This window comes from Quercus robur, chromosome 2 (genome assembly GCF_932294415.1).
Source record: "Quercus robur chromosome 2, dhQueRobu3.1, whole genome shotgun sequence".
Taxonomy (NCBI): Eukaryota; Viridiplantae; Streptophyta; class Magnoliopsida; order Fagales; family Fagaceae; genus Quercus; species Quercus robur.
The window spans coordinates 90,395,050-90,421,365 of NC_065535.1; the positions used below are offsets into that span (position 1 = coordinate 90,395,050).

Here is a 26,316-nt window from a genome sequence, read left to right on the forward strand (position 1 = left end):
CCTAAAGAGAGAAATAACCATTTGATGCAATCATGAGTGATAAGAATAGACTTCTATTTTCGGGTAATAAATGATTAAACAAACTTAGGGGAATGAGATTATCTTAAATATTAGGGTAAAAAACCATGTCTATGATGAATTGTGTACATCCAGCATAGATGCATCTTCATGCCTTGGGCTTGAAGAAAGACTTTTGTTGTCATTGTGTATAACCACACCATCTATTCCTTCAATGGAATTCCTTGAGTGGCTTTGCATCTCATCAATACTAGGTCTAGGTGAAGGGTCAAAAACGTTTGGATTGACTACAGCATGCACCCTTGATTCTTCTCTTTTGAAGTCATGTGAAGAGAGATCTTTTTGGTCAAAATGTTTTGCCATTTCAACTATTTTGGACCAAAAGGAGTTGCTAGTACTATAGTTGTCATTTGAAACTAGTCAGTGTGAGTAAATGAAGTTAAACACATAAACCAAGAGTGAAACCATAGAAGTGATTCTTGTGATGACGAAGAGGCCCCTGAAGCTGTCCTCGCCAAGACTATGACTATATGAAGAGATTATGGTGCTTTGACCTTCACAGGCAATTTGACTTGAAAAGTACTTCTTCTCAATAGCTTCAATTTTATCTTTATCTTGAGTGACATTAAAAATTGCCTTTGAAATGTAAGGGACTAAAGGAGATCGTTGTTGGAAGGCTTGAAGAAACATTTAAAAAAAATATAGCATTTTGTAAATAAAAATAAATAGAATAGTCGATTTCATATGAATTACTATATGAATTACATATTTATTAAACATAAGAATTAGTTATGAAGCATGATGAGAATGACCAAGAATAAATAATAAAGGGCATTACTGAAGAAGTAGTTGGTGTTATTGCATTCTTAAAATAAAAAGAAACTCAGGTGGGTTTTCTTTAGATTAAATTACAGTTTTGATCTGAAAAGTGTTGGTCCTTTTGGATTGTTTTAATTTTGAGAATTTTCATTTTGGTCCACCAAATTTGATTCAATTTTCAAAATGATCATTCAATTCATGTTTGTGACTAATTTGGCCATTAAGAAAGAAAAACCAAAGGAACCAACATTGTTTTGTTAGCAAGGGCAATGTTGGTCACTATTTTAAAAACAAAATAAAAAAACATTTTGACAATGAAATCAAAATAAAACCATCCCAAATTTTAAGACTTATTAGAAGGGTACTTTAGCCCTTTTTTTTTTTTGGGGGGGGGGGGGGTGGGAGTGGGGAAGGAGTGGAGAGAGACTCACAAAGCCAAGTCCATCAGTTTTGTAGATGGGTCCAACCATGGTATACTTAGAGCAATACTTTGCAAGGAACAACGTCAAATAGGGAATTTCATCAAAAATAGCTGCAACCCCACCATAGTGGGTTCCATTTGACAGTGCTTCGTGGTACTCCTCATGGGTTTCATATGGCTTCAACTTGGACTCGTGGAAACCTAATTGTTTTATTAGAATCCCTTTAACAAAGGAATTCTTTTGATATCCAACAAAATAACCATTCTTTTTAATCTCTTTAACATCAGCAAATGTAGGCTGCAATCTCTGTACTGTCAACATTGAGGTTAAGCTTGTGGTATAACTTTGAGTCAGGATGAGTACCATGAAAATCCATATGATTAGCACAAATCTTAACCAATTATTTACGACTTTCTCCCCTGTAGGCACCATTAAATTATTATTAATATACACATGCATAATGAATATCTATGTTTTGAATTGAAACTAACTACAAAGGGAGAATAAAATCTTGGAAAAAAATGCACAAAATTTATCATGGTTTTCTTGTCAAACACAGAAAGCCCTTTAGGTCATGAGTGTAACACTTAAGCCTATGTGGTATTATTTATACTAGCCGCGAACCCGCACATTGCGCGTGATAATTATTTTTATGGTAATTTTATTAAAAAAAATTTTACAATTTAAACTAATCTAATAATGAGTAATGTATTTCGTAGTTATATTTTTATTTATTACAGGAACAATCATAAATGTAATATAGGAACAATCCAAAACACCAAAAAAATGTAAACTAAAAAAAAATTAATAAATGTTGTAGGGGTAAAATTCCCAAAGTCAACAATGGGCCTTGGGCCCCACACGGAGCCCAACCATGACCAAAAGGGGAAAGGGGGACCAAAAGACTTCCAGCCCAATCCTGTTGAGCCCAGCTTATTTAAAAAGACGTCCGAGGAGGAATGTCTCCTCGGATGTACAAATACGGGCCCAATATGCGCCCCCTCCACAGTGAAGAACCATCCCAAACAAACGTGGGTAGTAGGATGAGCCTCACACAGCAGGAAAAGAGAGGAAAATGTAAGACGTCCAGGGAGAAACCACAACTGCCGCATTAAATGCAAGGAAACTACTTTTTCAGCCGTATTAATGTGGAGAAGACAGGCGAACAGTGTTACATTGGCCATTGCAACTCACAGAAAGATAAGGTGGATGTTCGATGGGTCAGACACTCAAGTGAAGGCCCAGATGGTTAACAAGTGTAAGGCTCTTATCAATTTAAGGAGGCTATATAAGAGAAGGAAATCCCCATGAAGAAGGGATCAAAAAAATTTAGAGGGAAAAAAGAGAGAGAGAGATTAAAGAATTCTGTAATTTTTAATCAGAGCAAGAGGTGCACTCATACGTCTCCTCGGACCGGTATCCTGTGAACATAAATGAAATATTCTTACGTTCAGACTGTTGCATGGCATGCAACTAATTAACGTTCACTTCGTCCAATCCTAGTTCTGTAACCCGCTCTCTACAAATTCATTGTCTAGGGTCTTTTGGGCCAGAACCACTTTCTTGCTGGGCCTGAGCCCCAAAAACCGCCCCTACAATTGGCGCCGTCTGTGGGGAGAACTTGTGTCTTGACAAGTGAAACTGTAAGAAATGGAAGGATCAGGTCTGCGCCAAACCGGACGTGCAGATTCCCAACGGAAGGACAATTTTTTGAATCTTGAACGAGAGAAAGACCAAGATAAGCAACGAGAGGGCAGTGTGAACACCTCTCACATGAGTAGAAGCCGCTCGAAAGGGAAAGGTCATGCATCCCATAAGCAAAACGATCGAAAGGCTCTACAGCAAGAGATTGATGATTTGAAGAAGAAGCTGCGCCAAGCGCAACGAAAACGTCCTTCACCCAGCTCGGACAGTAGCAGTGATAAGGATGACGAATACAGGCGAAGATCAAGAACCCCTCCGAGCGAGACTTTTTCCTACGAGGAAGAGCGGCCTCGCAAGCGTGGCCACAAAAGCCCATCTTACCAAGGCCTGGCCAACGATGCCATGAGCAAGGCCCTGGATCGCATCTCCCAGTTGCCTTTCACGCGTAAAATAGAGAGGGCAGAGCTTCCTCGGCGGTTCCATCAACTAACGTTTGCCATATACAATGGTCGGACTGACCCAATAGAGCATGTAAGCCAATTTAATCAGAGGATGACCGTCCATTCCAGGGATGAGGCGTTAATGTGTAAGGTGTTTCCGTCCAGCTTGGGACCTATGGCGATGAGATGGTTTGATGCCCTCAAGCCGAATTCCATAGATTCCTTTAAATAGCTGAGACAAGCTTTTGGTTCCCGCTTCATTACCAGCAGTAGAGTCCCTCAGCCCCTAGATTCCCTCCTATCCTTGTCCATGCGGGAAGAGGAGACACTGAAGGCCTACTCAGACAGGTACTGGGAAATGTATAATGAGATAGAAGGAAATTACAATGACGTCACCATTAGTACATTCAAAAGGGGCCTGCCGACAGAGCATGGCTTAAGAAAGTCCCTTACTGGGAAGCCAGTCACCAGCGTGCGCTAACTCATGGACAGAATTGACAAGTACAAAAGGGTCGAGGAGGACCAGCAGATGGGGAAGGGTAAAGCGAAGGTTGTCCCTCAGGAGAGGAGGGACTTCAGGTCGGATCGCTTTAACAGCAGTAACAGGCCGAGAAGAGACTACGCAGAATAGTCTAGATCCACTGGGGCTTAGGCAGTCCATGCTGTGTTCCGAGAACCATTACACAAGATCCTAGAGAAGGTGAAGTGCGAACCTTTCTTTCAATGGCCGAACAGGATGGCAGGTGACCCCTCGAAACATAATCAGAATCTGTATTGCGCGTACCACCAAGAGCCAGGTCACACCACCGATGATTGCAGGAATCTGAAAAACCATTTGGACCGGCTTGTCCGAGAAGGGAAGTTGAGGCATCTGTTGCATCGCCCTGAAGGATGGCAGGAACAGTCAAATATCAAAACCAGACAAAGTACATTGAGGCCACCCATTGGCACAATAAATGTCATTCTTGCCGCACCTGGAAGGACCGGTTCCAGCCCTTTCAGAGTAATGTCAGTGGGCAGGTTCTCGATTGAGCTGGATGACAGGGAATCCAAGAGAGCCAGAGTGATTGCCACGCCTTTAATCGGGTTCTCGGAGGAGGACAAACAAGGAACCCTTAAACCCCACGATGATGCCCTAGTCGTCACGCTCAGAATTGGAGCCTATGACGTGAAAAGGGTGTTAGTTGATCAAGGCAGTGCCGTGGAAGTAATGTACCATGACTTGTATAAGGGTTTGAACTTGAAGCCAGAAGACCTGTCGCCATACGATTCCCCTCTGGTTAGCTTCGAAGGAAAAACCGTCACCCCGAAAGGCATGATTAGGTTGCATGTGTAAACAGACTCAGACGTCGTGGAGGTGAACTTCATTGTGGTAGACGCGTACTCCCCCTACACAGCTATTGTGGCCCGACCGTGGCTTCATGCACTAGGGGCTGTGCTATCAACCTTGCACCAAAAAGTGAAGTATCCGTCAAGAGGTCAAGTCAAAGAAATAATAGGGAACCAAGGAATGGCTAGGCAATGCATGGTGTCAGCAATCTCACGACGACCAAATAGTGGACCTTCCATTTTGGCCGAGAACGGCTTATAGCAATTAATGACTCCGGTCCCAACTGCGGGTGGTGGAGGACCAGCCACGGAGATGAGCTGTGAGGATCTGGAGAAAGTACTCGTCGGATCAGACCCTGAGAGGTTTTTTTAGATCGGTTCAGAATTACCACCCCAGGAGAAGTCAACACTAATTGATTTTCTTCGACGGAATGTGGACATATTCGCCTGGGATCGCTATGAGGCCCACGGGGTTGACTCAGATCTCATATGCCATCACCTTAATGTTAACCCGGCTATAATGCCTAAGAAGCAACCTCCTCGGCGACCGTCAAAAGAACATGCAGACGCTGTGAGAGAAGAGGTCGCAAAATTGAAGAAAGTAGGGGCTATCAAAGAAGTATTCTACCCCGAATGGTTAGCCAACACAGTTGTGGTAAAAAAGAAGAGCGGGAAATGGCGGGTCTGCGTAGACTTCATGGACCTAAACAAGGCCTGCCCGAAGGATCCTTTCCCCATGCCACGGATAGACCGATTGGTAGATTCGACTGTCGGACACCCCCGAATGAGTTTTTTGGACGCCTTCCAGGGCTACCATCAGATATCCCTAGCTGTCGAAGACCAAGAAAAAACTGCTTTTGTCACCCCAGTCGGAAACTATCATTATAAGGTGATGCCCTTCAACTTGAAGAATGCCGGGTCGACCTATCAAAGGATGATGACTAGGATGTTTGAACAGCAGATGGGTAAGAGCGTTGAAGTGTATATTGATGACATGGTGGTAAAAAGTAAATTGGTGGCCGACCACATCAGAGACCTCGGCGAAGTCTTTCAAATTCTGAGAAAGTACAAGGTACGACTGAACGCATCCAAATGTTCATTTGGGGTGAGATCAGGAAAATTCTTAGGCTATATGGTGACCCACAGAGGTATAGAAGTTAACCCTGACCAAATAAGAGCCATTCATAGCCTACAGCCTCCTCGGAATCCCAAAGAAGTCCAGAAGCTCACCGGCATGATAGCTGCTTTAAACCGTTTCATCTCCCGCTCAGCGGACAGATACAGGCCATTCTTCCTCCTATTGCACAAGTGGAAGGGTTTCGAGTGGACTGAGGAGTGTGCTTTAGCTTTCCAACAGCTCAAGGAATACCTCGCCTGACCATCGATTATGTCCAGTCCCGATGTCGACAAGGTGTTGTTCGCCTACATCACAGTAGCCTCTCATGCGGTGAGCTTAGTGCTAATCCGAGAAGACAACGGCACGCAGCGACCCGTCTATTATGTAAGCAAATCATTGCAGGAGGCAGACACCCGGTATCTCCCCCTCGAAAAAGCTATCTTGGCCGTCGTACAAGCCACGCGGAAGCTCCCCCACTATTTTCAGGCACATACTGTAGTCGTGCTAACTCAACTTCCGTTGAAATCCGTCCTCCGCAGCGCCACTACACAGGCAGAATTGCAAAATGGGGAACGATTCTGGGCGCCTTCGACATTAGATACATGCCTTGCACCGCCGTAAAAGGTCATGTCCTCGCCGATCTAGTAGCCGAATTTGCGGAGCCCACACTAGAAGGAAAGGAAGTGTCGGGATCACTAAGTGCTGATGAGAAACTAATCAGCACAGTCTCTCAGCATGAACACAATTGGTGGAAAGCACACATCGACGGTGCAGCGAACCAAAGGGGCTCAGGGGTGGGGCTCGTTCTGGTCTCTCCCGAAAGGATAACCATAGAAAAATCGTTGAGGCTCGGATTCTCAGCCACGAATAACGAAGCCGAGTATGAGGCGCTATTGGAGGGAATGTCGATGATCCGGAAATTGGGTGGAAAATTTGTAAACATGTTCTCGGATTCGAGACTCATCGTGGGACAAGTAAACGGGGAGTTGGAGGCGAAGGATGAAAGAATGCAAGAGTACCTGGTCCGGGCTAAGCACCTGCAGACCCATTTCTCTCACTTCCATTTAACGCATGTACCCAGGAGCGGGAACACCCATGCTGATTCTCTCGCAACGCTGGCCACCTCCTCGGCTCAACCACTTCCTCAGGTTATTTTAGTAGAAGATCTCTACCGCCCAACAACAGAGAATACCAACGGAATTCGGGTACACAACGTCAGGGCAGGACCTAGCTGGATGGATCCTCTGGTGCTGTTCTTAAAGCACGACACCTTGCCAGACGATAAGGTTGAGGCCGACAAAATTAGGAGGAAAGCTTCTCGATTCTGGTTGTCCGAGGACTCCAAACTTTACAAACGCTCGTTTTCAGGGCCATACCTGTTGTGTGTGCACCTAGAGGCTACTGAACTCATCCTGGAGGAGTTACATGAAGGAATTTGCGGAAATCATACGGGGGGTAGGTCCTTGTCCCACAGGGCCATAACGCTGGGTTACTGGTGGCTGAGCATGCATAAAGAGGCTCTGGAATATGTGAAGAAGTGCGACCAGTGCCAAAGGTTCGCCTCGAACATACACCAGCCAGGCGGAGAACTTAACCCGCTGTCCAGCCCTTGGCCATTTGCACAATGGGGCCTAGACATACTAGGACCATTCCCCAAAGCGGCAGGGAACAAGAAATTTCTTCTCGTCGGCATCGATTACTTCACAAAGTGGGTCGAAGCTGAGGCACTGGCAAACATTAGGGACGTTGATGTCAAGAAGTTTGTTTGGAAAAATATTATCACTAGGTTCGGGACCCCGCACACCCTGATCTCGGACAACGGCCTCCAGTTCGACAGCAAAGCCTTTAGAAGATACTGTAATGAGCTGGGAATTATCAATCGATACTCCACACTGGCTTACCCACAGGGTAATGGACAGGCGGAAGCCATCAATAAAACCCTAGTGAATGGGCTGAAAAAGAGGTTGGACGACGCGAAAGGGAGGTGGGTTGAAGAGTTAGCCCATGTCTTGTGGACATACCGCACCACACCTCGCAAGTCCACGGGAGAAACCCCCTTTTCAATGACCTACGGAGCCGAGGCTGTCATCCCACTGGAGATAAACTTCCCAACACAGAGGACTACTGCCTTCAGCCCCATTGCTAATAACAGACTTCTGGAAAAAAGCTTGGACCTCATCGAAGAAAGAAGGGAAAGCGCAATAGTCTACCTAGCATACTATCAGCAAAAGCTCAAGCAGGGTTACGATGCCAAGGTGAAGTCAAGGCCATTGGTTCCCGGGGATCTAGTACTGAGGAAGGTCCTGGGCACCGCGAGGAACCCTGCATGGGGAAAACTCGGACCAAACTAGGAAGGCCCATACCGTATCACTTCCGTAGCCGGCATAGGAGCTTACTTTTTGGAAGATTTGGATGAACATGTAGTGCCACACCCTTGGAATGTAAATAACCTGAAAATGTATTGTTATTAATGAAAGACATAATTCTTGTCGCCACATTACTGTACAGCTACTTGGGCTAAGGGTTAAACAGAACCCAAGAAATTAACCTGGCAGCCATTTTCGCTAAGTGTTAAACAAAACCCAAGTCCTGCCTTGCTCCTCGGACCACAAACTTGGGGGAAATTAACCTGGCAGCCATTTTTGCTAAGTGTTAAACAGAACCCAAGTCCTGCTTGACTCCTCGACCACAGACTTGGGGGAAATTAACCTGACAGCCATTTTCACTAAGTGTTAAACAGAACCCAAGTCCTGCCTGGCTCCTCGGACCACAGACTTGGGGGAAATTAACCTCGCAGCAATTTTCACTAAGTGTTAAACAGAACCCAAGTCCCGCCTGGCTCCTCGGACCACAGACTTGGGGGAAATTAACCTGGCAGCCATTTTCGCTAAGTGTTAAACAGAACCCAAGTCCTGTCTGGCTCCTCGGACCACAGACTTAGGGGAAATTAACCTTGCAGCCATTTTCACTAAGTGTTAAACAGAACCCAAGTTCTGTCTGGCTTCTCGGACCACAGACTTGGGGGAAATTAACCTCGCAGCCATTTTCACTAAGTGTTAAATAGAACCCAAGTCCTGCCTGGCTCCTCGGACCACAGACTTGGGGGAAATTAACAAATTAACCTCGCAGCCATCTTGTCTAATTATCGACTATCATTTTCTACATATTCATTCACTCATGCTTGGTTTTCAACAGTTAATGGCAGAATAGACATCCATTCATGATGAAAACATAAGAGAAAGTAAAACAACAAGATTTAAAGGAAAACGACACCTTTCATTAACATCCAAACGCGATCCTTTTACTAACATTAACAGAACAAAATATGAAGGGTAAAACAAATAAAGTCCTACGCTACTTTCCTAAGTCTGAACCCTGAGTAGGCTCGGGTTGATCATCTGCTGCCTGGGTCCCGGAACAGCCTCCTTAGCCTGCGCAACAACCTCCCTGATTGAAAGACTGTCTTCGGGCAACTTGTCCTTCACGGCCGGCTGCGCATCCTCAGCTTCAGGCATAGGGGAGTCCGAGGCTAAGGCCTTCGCTGGGAGAGGCTCTTCAGGGGCAACCACATCGAGAATCTCACGAATATCCTCCGAAAAAAAGATATTCTCAACTTTACGGAGATCGGAGTCCGCTGGGACTGCTGCCCGATCCAAGGCTACACCCCAAGACATGGTGATGTAATCCCTGCAAACAGCGGCCACCTCCTCGGTTAGCCTGATTTCAGTGTCCCTGACTCCGCAATCATAAGAGGTTACCACTGCTTTCTCGGCCGCCTCCCTGTCCAGGCGGGCCTCCTCTTTGACCTTCGTAAGCTCGGCCTTGAGATCTGAAACCGCCTGCTTCTCTGTCACGAGTTTTTCCTCGGACTGGCAGAGCTGTTGGCGCAGATCCTCAGCCTGCTTAGTGGCGTTTTTAAGGCCGGCCTCCGCGCTCGCACGACCCTTTTTTGCCTCCTTTACTTCACTGCCCAAGCCATCATTTTCCTGCCTGAGGTCGCCAGCAGTCTTCTCGGCAGCACAGCGGGACTGAGCCTCACTGTGAAGGTCCTCACGAGCCTTCTTGGCCCATTCCTTAGCAACAAAGATTTGTTGAGTGACCTGCGCCAGAAAAGTAAAGGGCTAATTGAAAGAGAATGACGGATAAATAGATACGTAGTAAGAAAACGAGATAGGAGAAGTTTTCACTTACCACAGCCATGTCCCTCTTCAGCGACATGAAGAGGTTTGGTTGCCGAGTATCCCGGAGACCCTTCATATCGCGAGGCAAAAGAAGAGGCTGCTGCAAGGCCTCAGCCAAGAATGACGCTTGCCCTCGCTGGGATTCCCACAAGGTCGCATCCCAGGAAATTCGGGCGCTGTCCAGTTCGAGCCGTGGCGACCATATCCGCTGTTCCCTTCGAATAGCCGCCTCGTCTTGGCTATCAATGGACCTGGTCCTCTTCTCCTTAGGCTCTTTGGTCTCTTTGCCTTTCTTCTGAGGCTTGGCCTTTTCGTGGCCAACCTCGCCCTCCTCCAATTCTTCCACAGGCCTTTTTCACCTCAAATTGGGAATAGGCTGCAGTGCCGCATCCGATGTGGGAGGAGGAGGAGGAGGAGGAGGAGTCTTGGAGGTAGGCTGTTCCTTTGGGACATCCTTGGAGGACTGCCCCTTGTTCCTGTTGGAAAGGAGGCCCCTAAGACCAGACCTTGGTTTCAGATCCATTCCTTCTTCCTCGATCTCTTGGCTGGTATCGACTTGTGTAATTACTAGACCAAGATCAGGGGCTGCCGAGGTGCGGTCTAAATCTGAATCAGAATCCGAGAGCTCTACTGGCCTGGCCGACACCTCTCCCTCCTCGGCGAAATGGAACTGGTCTATCTGATCTTCCAAAGACGAGTGCGAGGAATCGGCTTCTTCCCCTGGGATGACTGCTATGGGAAGAGCACGTTGAGCAGGCAGCTGGACGGGAGCTAAATCGCTCGAAGCGAGAAATCCTAATATGGAGACGTCGATTCGTGTTAATCGCGGACTGCCAGCCCTGATTGCTTGACCGGCGTCCACTAGAGCACGTGAAAGGGGCTCGTAGTCCAAAATCAGAGGTGCAGCCCGCAATTGCCCGTCTGCACTCATGTAAATTTCAGACCTTAGAAGGAAATTGAGTGCTGGGACGTTGACCAAACTTAGCCGAGGAGTCGTATGCGCCTTGTCTGCAAAGCCCAAAGAAAGGGTTACGTTAACCTGAGGAGGCAAACAAGCGAAATCAAATTGAAACGAAGAAAAAGAAAGATCAAAACTAAGATCCCTTCCAAGGGATCTAACTCTATGGTGCCCCACTTGGTTTTCCTGCCCTGACCGGGCAGTGAATACCATCGTGCCATGGTCCGGAGACGATCAAAAGGTCGTCCTTCAACCCTTTGTTGGACTTGGGAAGGCAGGATATCAACCTCACCTCATCGGACCTGGACTTCAAGTAATATGAGTCGCCGAGGCTATGGCATTCATATATTTGAACCACGTCATGCCATGTAAGGCCGAGGTTCATCTGATCGTTCAAGATGTCTATGCACCCCAGAATCCGGAACATATTCGCAACGCATTGGTGAGGGGCCAACCTATGACCACGCAAATAATCCCTAGTTATCCTCCCCATAGGGATGGTCATTCCTCCTTCCACAAAGGCTATCACTGGAATGGCAACTTGCCCCGTCCTTCTCTTGATTAAGACTTCCTCCAAAGAACAATACTCTAGACCTACTTCTGGCGGAATACGGTACTTAGCCCTGAAGCCTTCCATACCGGCCGGGGAATCTACCATTTTCTCAAGCTTACCTATCCCCCTAATCCTAGGTGACGCGAAGACGATTTACTTAAGGAATAATGCCGGAAAAGGCAACGGAAAAGAAATGTGCACTTACGGGTGAGGAACTTACAGGAAATCTTCAAGGGGTCGACTGCGAAGGCGTGAACACGTTGAAAGGGAAAGTACTAGAGTGCTCTGAGTGCTCGAGTGCTTGTTCAAAAAATGGGGAGGAAATGCCTTTGAAAAATCTTATATATCCGGGAGAAGCTAGACAGACATACTCCCGCCTAGAGAAATGGAAATGATATCAACCGTTGATCTAGCATCCAACCGTTGGATTGAAAAGATATAAAACCGCTAAAAGCAATAATTAGCGTCTCATGGGTCATTAAACGCCTCCATCATTAATAAGGCACGTGAGAAGCATATCTCCGCACGGGTGAAGCAGGAATCCACAATAAATGATCCTATGAATGTCAAAATCCTGCCTTTCCTCCTCGGAAAAGAAAGAAAGAGCCGGAATTTTGAGGGCTATTGTAAGGGTAAAATTCCCAAAGTCAACAATGGGCCTTGGGCCCCGCACGGAGCCTAACCATGACCAAAAGGGGAAAGAGGGACCAAAAGACTTCCAGCCTAATCCTGTTGAGCCCAGCTTATTTAAAAAGACGTCCGAGGAGGAATGTCTCCTCGGACGCACAAATACGGGCCCAATATGCGCCCCCTCCATAGTGAAGAACCATCCCAAACAAACGTGGGTAGTAGGATGAGCCTCACACAGCAGGAAAATAGAGGAAAATGTAAGACGTCCAGGGAGAAACCACAATTGCCGCATTAAATGCAAGGAAGCTACTTTTTCAACCGCATTAATGTGGAGAAGACAAGCAAACAGTGTTATATTGGCCATTGCAACTCACAGAAAGATAAGGTGGATGTCCGATGGGACAGACACTCAAGTGAAGGTCCAGATGGTTAACAAGTGTAAGGCTCTTATCAATTTAAGGAGGCTATATAAGAGAAGGAAATCCCCATGAAGAAGGGATAAAAAAAATTTAGAGGGAAAAAAGAGAGAGAGAGATTAAAGAATTTTGTAATCTTTAATCAGAGCAAGAGGTGCACTCATACGTCTCCTCGAACTGGTATCCTGTGAACATAAATGAAATATTCTTACGTTCAGACTGTTGCATGGCATGCAACTAATTAACGTTCACTTCATCCAGCCCTAGTTCTGTAACCCGCTCTCTACAAATTCATTGTCTAGGGTCTTTTGGGTCAGAACCACTCTTTTGCTGGGCCTGGGCCCCAAAAACCGCCCCTACAAATGTAAACTAAAAAAAATTAATAAAACTTAAAAATGATTAATTGAACCAATATTAGGATAATTTTTTTTTTTTTGATAATCTGTTAAGGTTATTTTCTTTGTAGAAATTATAATTTCGACCGCCCAAAACTTATTATCAAATAAACAATTATTAGCAAAATCTAAGAATTAAATTTCTATACATGCATTGTTATAAAATAATAATAATAATAATAATAATAATAATAATAAAATTGCAAAAGTTAAAATTTGTCACCTATCTGATTATTTTCGTTTGGCTAACCTTTACCTTTCTTTAAATAAATGACATTATAGAGTACTTCTAATACAATTATTAAGAGTACTTTGTCTACCACAAAGGATTAGAAAATAAACAAAAATTAGTAAAATCTCGTAGTTTAACATCTAAATTGAACACTATAAAAAATCATGCTATGTAACAGAATAAATACCAAATTGTAAGGTTGAATTTATTCAACCATCTAATTGGCTTTATTCCATGCCAAATTTGCTTGTAATTCAGCATTTAGTTACCCTGTATTTAGGTGGGTTTGTTGTAAGGGTAGTGAGTGAGATAGAGTGAAGTTTGCTCAAGAGTGTGCAAGAAAACAGAGACTCGCGGCTGGGACTCGCGGGTGGACTTGCGGCTGCAAGCCGCCAGAAGCTGCACACGTGCCAAGCATGTTGGAAGATGAACAGTTATGCTAGCTGGAGCACTACAGGACAAAACAGGACAACTGGCCATACGGTTAACTCGCGACTGGATCTCGCGACTTGGTCAAGCCGCGAGCCACCCCTGTTTTGCCAAAACCTGACGTTTCACATTCCTCTCCCACTCCAGTATAAATACCCCTTTAACCCACGATTGAAAGAGAGCTTCCAGAGAGAATTTTGAGAGAGAAACCCTAAAGAAAAACCAGATTGCTTCACCCATAATCTATACCTTAAAGTCTCTTCAAATTCCCTTACTCTCTTCCTCTCCATTGTCAAATCCTTGAGAGGCATTATACCAAACCTGGTTCTCACCATCATCATCTCTGTGAGACAGTCGTTTGGAGTTCTGGGAAGCAGTTAGGAAGGAGCCAATCTTCATTGGTTGATGCTACGGTCTAGTAGCGGAATCCGGGAAGCTAGAAAAGAAAAAGGTTTGGCGCAACCTCGTTGGAGCAAGAAGCTTGGAGGGCTTAGGTGCACTGGGTAGATTAGGCTTGGAGGGTCTATTGCTGTCCTTGTATCCCAACTGTATTTTCTAGTGGATTGATTACCGCTTGGAGGGCGGCGGAGAGGTTTTTCGCCGAGGACTTCGGTTTCCTCTTCGATAACACATCGCGTGTTGTCTCTGTGTTTGCATCTTCCTTCCTCTCTATCTTTGCCTTTATTTTATCTGCTGTGGTTTTATTTTGTTATGGCTTAGATAGTTGTTTAACCAATTTCATATTATAGCATGTGTTAAGTTTCCGCACACTAGTTGTTTGACATATTGCTTGAGTTGGTTAAGTTGTTTTTGGGGGTCTAAACGTTCAAAGGTGTTTTGTACACGTTTTTGAACTTTCAATTGGTATCAGAGCGGGTACACTGCTGTTGGTTTCATTACCATTGTGTGATCCTTGACTCCCTTTTGAGATGGATAGGTCTCAATCCCTAAATGCACCTCCATATTTTGATGGTAGTAATTATGCCTTTTGGAAGGTTCGTATGAGAGCTTTTCTATGTTCTATTGATGAATCCGTTTGGGATGCTGTTGAGATTGGTTGGACAAAACCTGAGGCAGCCAAATCCACATGGGATAAGGCAGCACTTGCTGCATCTAATGCTAACAGTAAAGCACTCAATGCTATTTTTTGTGGTGTGTCTCCAGATGAATTTCACAGGATTTCTCACATTACCATTGCCAAAGAAGCATGGGAGATTCTGGAAACCACTTATGAAGGCACGAAGAAAGTGAAAGACACCAAGTTACAAATGCTGACCACTCGGTTTGAGGAGCTTAAAATGAGTGAGGATGAGTCTTTTGACTCTTTCTATGGGAAACTAAATGAGGTGGTTGTCAATAAGTTTAACTTGGGGGAGAAAATGGAGGACTCAAAGATTGTAAGGAAGATCCTTCGATCATTGCCGGAAAGTTTTCGTGCTAAAGTGACAGCCATTGAAGAGAGCAAGGATCTTGACGACATCAAAGTACAGGAGCTGGTTGGTTCTCTGCAGACTTATGAGATGTCGCTGCCCAATCAACGGAAGAGTAAATCCCTTGCTCTAAAGACCATTAATGAGAAGGTGGAAGATCAAGACTCATTGGGAGAAGATGTGGTTGACAAAGATGTAGCCTACCTTGTCAAAAATTTCAGAAAGTTTTTGAAATTCAAAAATAATGGCAAATTTGATGATAAAAGAAAATTCCAAAATTCTGGAAGGGAGAAGAGGGATTTCAAAAAGAAAGATGGAAAAGAATCCCAACCCACACAAGGTGTCACTTGTTTTGAATGTAACGGGCATGGACACTTTAAGAAGGAATGTTCGAATTATTTGAAATCGAAAGGCAAGGTGTATGCCACGACCTTGAGTGACTCAGATTCGTCTGACTCAGAATCTGAAGAGAGCTGTGATGGAGAAGGGAACTATTCAGCTTTCATGGCTATTGCTCATGTTGAGTCTTCGGATGAGTTGAATATGCTTGTACGAGACCTTGGAGAACATAGTGATGATGACTCACTAGGAATTGTTGAAGAATCAAAAGCTGAAGAAGAAGAAAGCACAGCAAATCTTCAAGAGAATTATAACTCACTCTTGGAGAAATCGGGTGAGTACACAAGGGTGGCCAAGGCTGCTGTAAGAAAAATGAAGAAGGCTGAGGAGGACTACAAAAGTCTCCTAATTCGATATAGGGAGGCCAAATGTGAGATAGAAACACTGAATGGTGAGTTGTCCGAAACTTACACAAAAGTGAGATTTCTTGAGAATGAGGTTGTGCAAGCGAATGTTAAAATAGAGAGGGTCACCACCAAGAAGCTAGATGATGTTATATCATCTCAAAAGAGCTTTTCAGATAAATCCGGATTGGGATATACCGGAGGAAGTAGTTCATCTGGAAATGTCACTAAAGAAGTGAAGTTTGTAAAGGCCAAAGATCTAGTTGTAGCTGACCTTACTGGTGAGAAGCTTGAGGTGGAGGAGAAGAAGAATGTGGTGGACCAACAGATGTTGAATCATCGTAATCAATCTGTGGGCAGGTCTGAATCCCGTGCCAAGTCACGTCCACGACCACAAAGAGGTCCTAAAGGAACTTATGTCTGCCATTATTGCGGACTTCAAGGGCATACTCGACCAAATTGCCAAAAGCTGAGAGCAAAGAACAGTGTAACTCCTCAAAGGTCAGGAGGACCCAGAATTGATAGGAGAATTTGGGCAGGAGATCAATCTAGAGATCAAAATGGAGATCCCGGAATGATGAACGTGATGAAGATGATTAGTGCATTCACCAACTGCTTGGAAAGCTTCTCACGAAGGTTTGAAAGCCCTAACTCCCGTACCCAATCCTATAAGGAAATCACCCCAAACGCAAGTGACGTGTGGGTGAAAAAGGGTACTCATGCATAAGCATTACAACATGTCCATGCATTAATACTTCCTATGCTTTGTGACTATGTTTGTTTGATAAGCTTGCTGTTTTTGATATTGGTTGTTTGCTTGTCTTCTTGTGAATATTTTTAATTTTGTTTTATCAATCTTTTTGTTTCTTGTGTCAAAAATCCAAAAATCACATAAAAATTAGAAAATCAAAAAGCTTGATTGACTTTGTTGAGTTTTGTCTTAAAACTTGTTTTGGCTTGTACCTTTGTGCTAATGGCTTTGTGCATTTTCGAGCATTGCTTGTTTTCATGCACTCATATCACTGTGGGAAAAATCTTGAAATCTATGTGATTGTTGTAAATAGATCTTCAAACTTGTCATGAATGATTAGTGAATGGTTATGTTGATCTTGAGACATGCATAGACTTGTGTCTATATATCTTCCCACTTTTTATTTTTGTTTTGCTAAAAAGAGCTCACCAAATGTAAATCTCCAAATGAAAAGAGATATTGAGCTGCAAAAGCCTGTCGCACATTCTAGTATTTGACTAGGAAAAAGGGTAAGCGACCTTATATTAAAAGTGAATGTTCATTCAAAAAGGCCAAAGGCCTGTTCTTCAAAGAGAAATGTTATATATCTCTCTCACAATGAGAGATGATTGCCTCAAAAAGATCAAAAAGATCAAATGTTATGATTGAAAGTGGAGTAAAATGAAAAGCTCCAAGTTATGTTATCAAGATGTGTGGGAGATCATATATATATATTTCTATAATTGAGATTGGTCACATGATCTAGTGCTAATTGTGTATGCCTTGGTTGAATTGATCATTGAAGCTTCACATTAGACGAATGACTATCTCATTGTTGGTATCCACACACAACACACAAGTTTATGTTCAATAAATGCCATATTCATTTGTGTGATTGTACTTGATAAAATATGTTTTCACATGCTCAATCTTTTTTAATTCAAGCACAAAAAGATTTTTGAGTGTTTTAGGTGTTTTTGGAAAGTATTTTGTTTGAAAAATCTGAAAATTTCAAAAATACAGTTTTGCCCTGTTTTGGCGGCTCAGTCGCGGGTATGTCAAGTCGCGAGCCTCAGTCGCATCTTCGCTGGTCATTTTTGGAGACTTGTTCGCGAATGGAAGGTCCAGTCGCGAGGTTCACTCAGAGATTTTCGCGGCTCAGCTCGCGACTCACTCGCGGGTAGACCTTCCAGTCGCGAAAAACACTTAGAAAAATTTTTCAAAATTTTGTTCTTGAGTGCTTTGGCGGCTTGAGCTGGCGACTGTGTGGCGACTTAAACAAGTCGCGAAAATCGCGTGTTTTGCAGAAACAGGAGCAGTTTTTTAAACCTCTTTCAGTTTTCCCTCGAACTTTTGTAACTGTTCATCTTCTCTTTAAACTGTTTTTTTCCTTCCAAACACTTCATGAATCCATTTTTCGAACCTCATTGGTGCTTCATTTCTTATCCAAATCATCAAGAAAAGGTATGGGTTTTGCTTTCTCAATCTCACTTTCTTTTTCCTGCATATTTCTGTTACTGTTTGGACTGGTATTGTATTTGTTATACTTATCTCTTAGTGTAATGGGTATGGAGTGTCGTGTTTGATATTGTTCTCACCTGGTTTCATGCTGAGCAGTCACAATGTGTCTTTCATTGTTCTGATTTTTGCCTATTATTGAATCTGAGAATCTTTTCTGAAATGGGTTTGGTGTCTATTTGACTTACTCATTACACTTGCTTGAGTATTGTTGTTGGTGTTTGGTTTTGGTCACTGAGTTGTTATGATAACATAATGTATGATAACATAATGTATTGTTGTTGGTGTGGATGTGTGGTTTCTTCATGTTGAAATATTTTCCCCTTGTTCATGTCTCTGATGGAGTGAATTATGTTATCTGCTCTAAATGTTCAAATGCAGTATCTAATTGCATATCACGGTCATGTTAACCTGTCTCAATGACAGTTTTGTCAGTTGTGCTGTCTTTCTATGTCTTGGTGCACTATCACCAAGTTTGATGCACGTATTAGTTTGTGCTTCTGTGTATTGTTGGAAGTTTTGATTGGGTCTGCACTATCTTCAGTTTGTGTTTATATATTGAAATATTGTTTACACTGAATCTTGTTGACAATCATCTTGTGGGGTATTGTTGCTTGGTTCTTTTCTGTTGGCCTGTTCTCTTGTAGATGTCTCGTCGATCTTCCAGGGGTAAAGACATTGTTGCTGACGAACCAGCAACACCAGTTGCTAAAAGGACTCGTCTATCATCTCAGGCATCTCAAGATCCAAATGAGGATAGGTTCAGACTTCCACTTAACTCACACGCCTACTCAAATGTGTTTGACAAGTCAACCACTATAGTGGAACGGGTGGTAGAGTTCAACACTTTAGGGACCACTTTCATCCCTCGAATCTTTGAGAATCGAGATTGGGCAAACTTGTTCGGGAACTTTGATGATCCAATGGATGAGCTGGTCAAAGAATGCTTCTCCAATGCAACTGATCTTGGACCTCAACTCATTTTCTGGGTCAGAGGAACAGAGTTTAGTGTTACCCCAAACTCCATCGCAGATCTTCTCAGCATCACCAGACCTCAGAATGTGAATTTAACTCCCTATGATGAACGAAATCCAGAGGTTGGAGAAATTTTACAAATCCTAGGACACGATCATGAAGTATCCAGTGTAGGAACTTCCATCAGCACCGCAAAGTTTGCACCTGAGCTGACCACACTAAAGTTGATCATGTTCACCAATCTCTACCCACTGTCCAACACTACATTCATCAATCTTGGGAGAGCTCTATTTCTGTGTGACCTCATTACAGGAGCCCCCATTGATATATGTGCTCACATCTACTACACCTTGAGGAAGACCGCGTGTCGATCTGCAGCTCGAGGAATTATTCCTTTTTGCAGTCTCGTCATGAAGCTCATTCTTCGTGCAGGCATTATTCCTCCTGCAGATGGTAAAATGTTGACTCGTCAACGTCCCATTTCCTTGTTCACTCTTCAAGCGAGCAGAAGTCATTCCTCTAAATCACCAAGAAGTGCTCACATCTCTCTGGTTACTCCATCTGCCCCTGACTCAGAGACACCTGCACATACCACATCTACATCACGTGCTGTTCCTGAAGCTTTACCGGCTGGTATTCCGCAAGCATAGACTGCTCCTCATACTGACAGAGTCGGCAGTGTACTTGAGCATATTCAGAAACGCGTTGATGAGCTTGTGGCACTTCTCTACTCCACAAACAACCATGTCCAAATGCGCCTCGAGACTATGGAAAATCAGCTAGATGAGATTCAACGAAAGTTGGACGAGAGTCTTTAGCTATTCGTGACAAAAAGGGGGAGAGCATTCAGTAAGGGGGAGAAAAGTTCAAAGGGAAGTGTGCATAGTGATAGGGGGAGTACACACATACTTTTGTTTTTAGTCTTATTCTCTAAACTTATGGTTTATGGTTTTTAGTGTTTTTATGGTTTTGATACACTGTGTTTTGGTGTATAGCTGTTTCTAACTCATTTCATATACTCTTGGTTTAATCTTTAATATATCTTGATGATGTTATTCAGGATGTTGTTGTTTGTACCCATGTGCTTTTGTAAGCTTTTAGGGTTAATGTTTTATGCATAGTTTGTAGGCTTTATGGTTTGTACCTTGCTTAGTGCAGCCTTTATGCTATGTTGAAATCAGTACTTTAATCTAAATGTTATGCATTTTGGTTTATGTACTGTCACTCTTGTGCCCTTGTAGGATTGTTCCTAGATGCATATGCCTTGTGTGCTATGCATTGGTTGAGTGTTGAGCATACAAGTGTTTTGCCTTGTGCTTGTTAACTTGTATGTCCTTGTGTTCATTCCAAGTGTGAATGAGCACTGTGATCACTACCTTGTGGTGTTCACTTAGTTGATCAAGCCATGGTTTGTCTATTAACTCCATCTTTGCTTGATCACATATTGTCTGTTTCATATGCATTTATAATTTTCTGCTTACAATGATCATGGTGTATTGTTGTGTTTCAGGAGTATTATGTTCATATGATTCAAGTGCTTCACAGCTTCTAGAGTTAGGTGTGAGTGAGTTTTGTTCAACTGTTCCCAACTCACGTGTTAAGTCTAGAGTCTGTTTTAGGGTTTTGTCACGGAATAGCCAAAGGGGGAGATTGTAAGGTTGAATTTATTCAACCATCTAATTGGCTTTATTCCGTGCCAAATTTGCTTGTAATTCAGCATTTAGTTACCCTGTATTTAGGTGGGTTTGTTGTAAGGGTAGTGAGTGAGATAGAGTGAAGTTTGCTTAAGAGTGTGCAAGAAAACAGAGACTCGCGGCTGGGACTCGCGGGTGGACTCGCGGCTGCAAGCCGCCAGAAGCTGCACACGTGCCAAGCATGTTGGAAGATGAACAGTCATGCTAGCTGGAGCACTACAGGACAAAACAGGACAACTGGCCATACGGTTAACTTGCGACTGGATCTCGCGACTTGGTCAAGCCGCGAGGTCAAGCCGCGAGCCACCCCTGTTTTGCCAAAACCTGACGTTTCACATTCCTCTCCCACTCCAGTATAAATACCCCTTTAACCCACGATTGAAAGAGAGCTTCCAGAGAGAATTTTGAGAGAGAAACCCTAAAGAAAAACCAGATTGCTTCACCCACAATCTATACCTTAGAGTCTCTTCAAATTCCCTTACTCTCTTCCTCTCCATTGTCAAATCCTTGAGAGGCATTATACCAAACCTGGTTCTCACCATCATCATCTCTGTGAGACAGTCGTTTGGAGTTCTGGGAAGCAGTTAGGAAGGAGCCAATCTTCATTGGTTGATGCTACGGTCTAGTAGCGGAATCCGGGAAGCTAGAAAAGAAAAAGGTTCGGCGCAACCTCGTTGGAGCAAGAAGCTTGGAGGGCTTAGGTGCACTGGGTAGATTAGGCTTGGAGGGTCTATTGCTGTCCTTGTATCCCAACTGTATTTTCTAGTGGATTGATTACCGCTTGGAGGGCGGCGGAGAGGTTTTTCGCCGAGGACTTCGGTTTCCTCTTCGATAACACATCGCGTGTTGTCTCTGTGTTTGCATCTTCCTTCCTCTCTATCTTTGCCTTTATTTTATCTGCTGTGGTTTTATTTTGTTATGGCTTAGATAGTTGTTTAACCAATTTCATATTATAGCATGTGTTAAGTTTCCGCACACTAGTTGTTTGACATATTGCTTGAGTTGGTTAAGTTGTTTTTGGGGGTCTAAACGTTCAAAGGTGTTTTGTACACGTTTTTGAACTTTCACAAATTATCCAAATCATGCTATGTAATAGAATAATATTATATTTTTATATGCTATATTTAATTCTTTAGAACGTAATAGGATAACATTTAACAATCAAAGAGAAAAAAATAAAAATAAAAAACAATTTAAAAAACAAAACTAAATCACAATTTAAAAAACAAAACAAAATCGCTTTAACTCAAAATAGAGTTTTAAATAATATAAAAAATTATAAACCTAAAGTAGAGATGCAAGAAAAATAAAAAAATCCACCAAAAAATTTAGAGAGAGAGAGAGAGGGAGAGAGAGAGGGAACCTTTTTTTTTTTTTTTTTTGTGAGGGAAAACTATTGCATAGGAATAGAAGAGATAGTGACAAATTATAGTAAGAGGGTGTGAATAAGAAGAGATAAAAATAAAGGAAGATGAAGGGAAAGAGGAAGAATGATATTAATGTAGAGGGTAGTAGGGAGATGAAAAGGTAAGGAAGGGAGAAAGATTGAAGAAGTAGTGGGGAGATGAAATGGTAAGGGAGAGAGAAAGGTTGGAGAAGTGAAAATATTAAAAAAATAAATGTTAAAAACAATTATAAGAAAATTGGAAATATAAATATATATATATATATATATATATATATTTTTTTTTTCCTTTAACCTGAAAAGGCTCACACAAATTCCTAAAACTGAACTGAAAAGGTTTCGAGTTGGGCTTGATAGTAGAACTAAATAAATAAGAGGTGGGTTGGATTAATTATACAAATTTATTATAGGGTGATAGTGGAGGTAAATAACTAAGTAATGGGCTGGATTTATTATAGAGTGATAGTGGAAGTAAATAAATAAGTAGTGAGCTATATTTATAGAGCTGAAAATTGTAAAAACCATTTTAAAATTGTAGGACAAATTATAATTTAAAAAAGAAAAGAAAAAAAAGAATGTCGTAGCAGCTAATGTGGCACAATGTAAAAGCAGCAGCATTAAACGCTACGCTTAAGCTTTTAGTAATATATAGATGTGTAAATTGTTAATTGTGTAACACTTAATCCCCTTGAACTTTTTGAGTGTACCATAAAAACCTCATGAGGTGTTTTAGTGTAACTCAAAACCATCATTTAGTATTATTTTATGTGAAATGCATTTCTAAATATGGACATGTGGGGTTAAGAATTACATTTGAAATTTTAGGGGCTTTCCTGTTTTGCGAAGAAGCCAAATGGAGGATTTTATATACTTTTCCCTAAGTTCTTTCTAAAGGGTTGAAGAAAACTTACTATGAGCAAAGGCAAGTGTTGAGAAGGAGAATCAGAAAATCAAGCCAAGTTGTTGCTTTGGAGGGCCTCTAAACTCAGTGTTTACACGGTGTTCAAGAACCCATACTACAAAACCTGTAAAAATGAATGCTGCACCAGTTGTTAACCACAAATTCAAGCTCAGTGGCTTTAAGAAAATCCACAAGTTTTTGCTTTCATCATCTTTCACCGAAACTACCATTGACACTCCTGATTCTGTATATGGCAAAGTGAAATCAACATACAAGGAGCGATTAGCTAGGATTGTTATGTCTCCATTAACTGTGTTGTACTTCTACCTTGAGAGAGAGAGAGAGAGAGAGAGAGAGAGAGAGAGAGAGAGAGAGATAATTACGGATTGATGGACTTTGAAAAAAGTTCAATGAAGTAACTAACTAACACCATCTAAAGTGAATAAAAATTTTATGTCTTATTTTGAGGGTTTTACATTATACTCCATCAATCAAAATCTAGAACATGTCATTTTGTTTTCTTTATAAAGTAACTGTCATTTAAAATAGAAAAAAAATTAGATACATATGACATATTACCGTTGGTGGAGTATGAAGTAGAACACTCAAGGTAGAACATAGGATTTTTATTTACCTAGAGTCAAAAAGAAAATCATAAAAAAAAAAAAAAAACAAAAAACAAAAAAAAAAACCCACCCTGAGTTTTATTTGGTAAAGAAGTTCATCGTATGTCCCATTACTCTGCTATCTTTATTCATGTAGGGTATAAATTCATGAGGAAGGGGAAAGGGTAATGCATGTTGTACAGCAAGGAACACATCAATAGGAGAACCCTGATATGATAGGCTTATCATTAGGAGAATCCCATTCTACTTTCAAGAATTCTTCAAAACTTTTTTTCACTGGAACCCCAATCCTTAACTTTGTAGGCTGATCTGTTGTGTATCCTGGCCAGATCAGTGGTTTAAGTCTCTCCTTTGAAGCTGAGTTTGCCTCTTCACCATTATCATTCAAATCTTTTGAAAACCCTCTCTGCCGAGTCCAATATCCAATAATAATCTCAGTTTTTCCTATTATATTGAACAGTTCAAAGGCTGGAGGCTCTAGCTGTCCCTTAACCAAATGAAAATTCCCACTTAGGCCCTTGAAATTTAACAGTTACAATTGTATTGTGAAGCCTTGTACCCATTTCAAAAATGCCTAAGGCTGCAAGATCAACATTACTGTCACTATCATTTTTCTTCAAGAAGCTAGAATGAACTATGCCAGCCTTCTCCACCGCCATAGCCAATGCCCAAACTGTATCATATGCGCATAATCCAAATAGGTTAAAGCTAGTAGTACTCTTGGTTTTTGTTTTGATTGAGGTTAAATTTCTCTTCCATTTTCTTTCGAAATCTTCAAGACGTTAGATGGGGGTAAGTATGTGGCCTTATTCCTACTACACCTTGCATTGAGTCCATGACCTTTGAGCTTATAGGAACTAGCAAAGATGATAACCCTGCTGTGAGGATCCATGCATACCCTTCGCTCATCATTTCTGCATTCTTTGCAAGTACAAAAAAGTTTGAGCCAAGTGAAACAGTCGTGCACAAGGAATATTCTTGTATAATTTTCCTTTAACTTGTTGAGCTCTTTAATGATTTCAGTATTATTAGAAGATGGAGGAATGACACTTCTATAAGGCACCCGAGTGTCAATCTCTTGTAAAGGGTCCATTAAATAGGGAATTAAACCATTTCCATACTCTGTGTCTTCATAAATAGGACAATCTCCCGCCACCAAAGGTGCTTAACAATGTCTGCTATGGCTTTAACCTGTGCAGAGTCATCTGGGTTGTACGTATGAAAAATGGGTTCTGGGATGGAGAAAGTGAGGGGCTTGTTGCTGAAAAGGAAATGATGGGAACCTGAGCTTTGCGGCCAAGTTCATATCACAAACCTTGCTTGTGCTGACTTTTGAGGTCCTATAATGGCCTGCACTTCTTCATTCTTCATTAAATCTAATGCTGGATTTCATTTCAACAGTGAATGACTTAGAAAATGGAAATTTACTGGCAATATTCAATAACAATGACAACAAAAACAATTAACAAAACCATGATAATAAACTTTCTTATAACTTGTTGGAACTATATATGTTGTGCACCACCATGTTTGAATATGATCAACAGTCCCTCCATCCATGAAGCTTATCACTGCTACAAAACTGATACTTTTCAATATGTCAGGAATTGTTTGTAAAATGGTGAAGGTGCAAAATCAAAAAGCTCATATTAATTTTTCAACTTAAACTGAACCAGACTGCACATTCAGAAGTTTGTTAGTATGTAGAGAAACAAAAATTCCCCTAAATATTGAAGTGCGTTTGAATGTGCTTTGCTGATCACTTATTTCCATTGGCAAGATCCTAATATTAAAAATGTTATTAATATGTTACACTTTGGCCTTGTAGGCCACACTATCCTAGTAGACTGTATAATGTAGCACTTCTCCTCGCATTTTGGATGAATCATCGTCATGTTATTCCAAAACAAAGTTTTAACGTACCTGCAGACGCAGCAGCAATGATATCATCCCCAGAATCCTTTGTGAAGAAAGCGAGTCTTGTGCGATAGTTATCATTCACTGCATAAAAGTCGGAGAGAGCCATGGACATGTACCTCTCTCCTATTCTTCCCACTTGGGACTTCAAATCAAGAACTACGCCTATTGGAATCACCTCCTTTGCCATCAATGGCTCATGACCCCAGAGGCTGAGGCTGAGCAAGAGAAAGGATAGGATTTTAGAGAGGAGGCGCTTCTGCTTTGCCATTTGCAAATTGTTAGCTAGAGGGGACTACACGTTAGCTGTTTAGTTTTAGGCAGCTGACATTTGACATTTTGGTTGCCTCAGATCACTATTGCCAGAGGGACACATCACACACGAGTCAAATAAGTACAGTTGGTCCTCCCACAAGAATTTTAATAACTGTCAAATTCCAATCTTCAATCTGAAATTGTCAATGCCTCAACAGCCCTTGCATCCATTTAATTAGTATATTATTAGTCTTTGTATTTTTTTGGATGAGAAGATAGTTCAGATCATCTTATTCATTGAAAAGTATTTACATCTCTATTCACAAGACTAGTAATTGAGGGTGGGCATACCTCCAACCTTGTTGGGGGATCACAATTAAACTCTTTGTGACTGTTTTAAAATCAGGTCTGCGGGGTGCAATGTTGATTACTATAAAATATTTGAGTGTGTCTCCTTTATCACTAATTGGTTTTAAGGAAAAGTGGCACAGTTCGCAGTCTGACCATCCGCACTGTATCTTGAGAAATAGAAAAAGAAT

General features: G+C 42.1%; 1 pseudogene; it reads right to left on the bottom strand.

Annotated features, from left to right (window-relative positions):
- Window positions 1-129: 129 nt before the first annotated feature.
- LOC126705330 (glutamate receptor 2.8-like) lies at window positions 130-25,793 on the bottom strand (annotated as a pseudogene).
- Window positions 25,794-26,316: the final 523 nt, after the last annotated feature.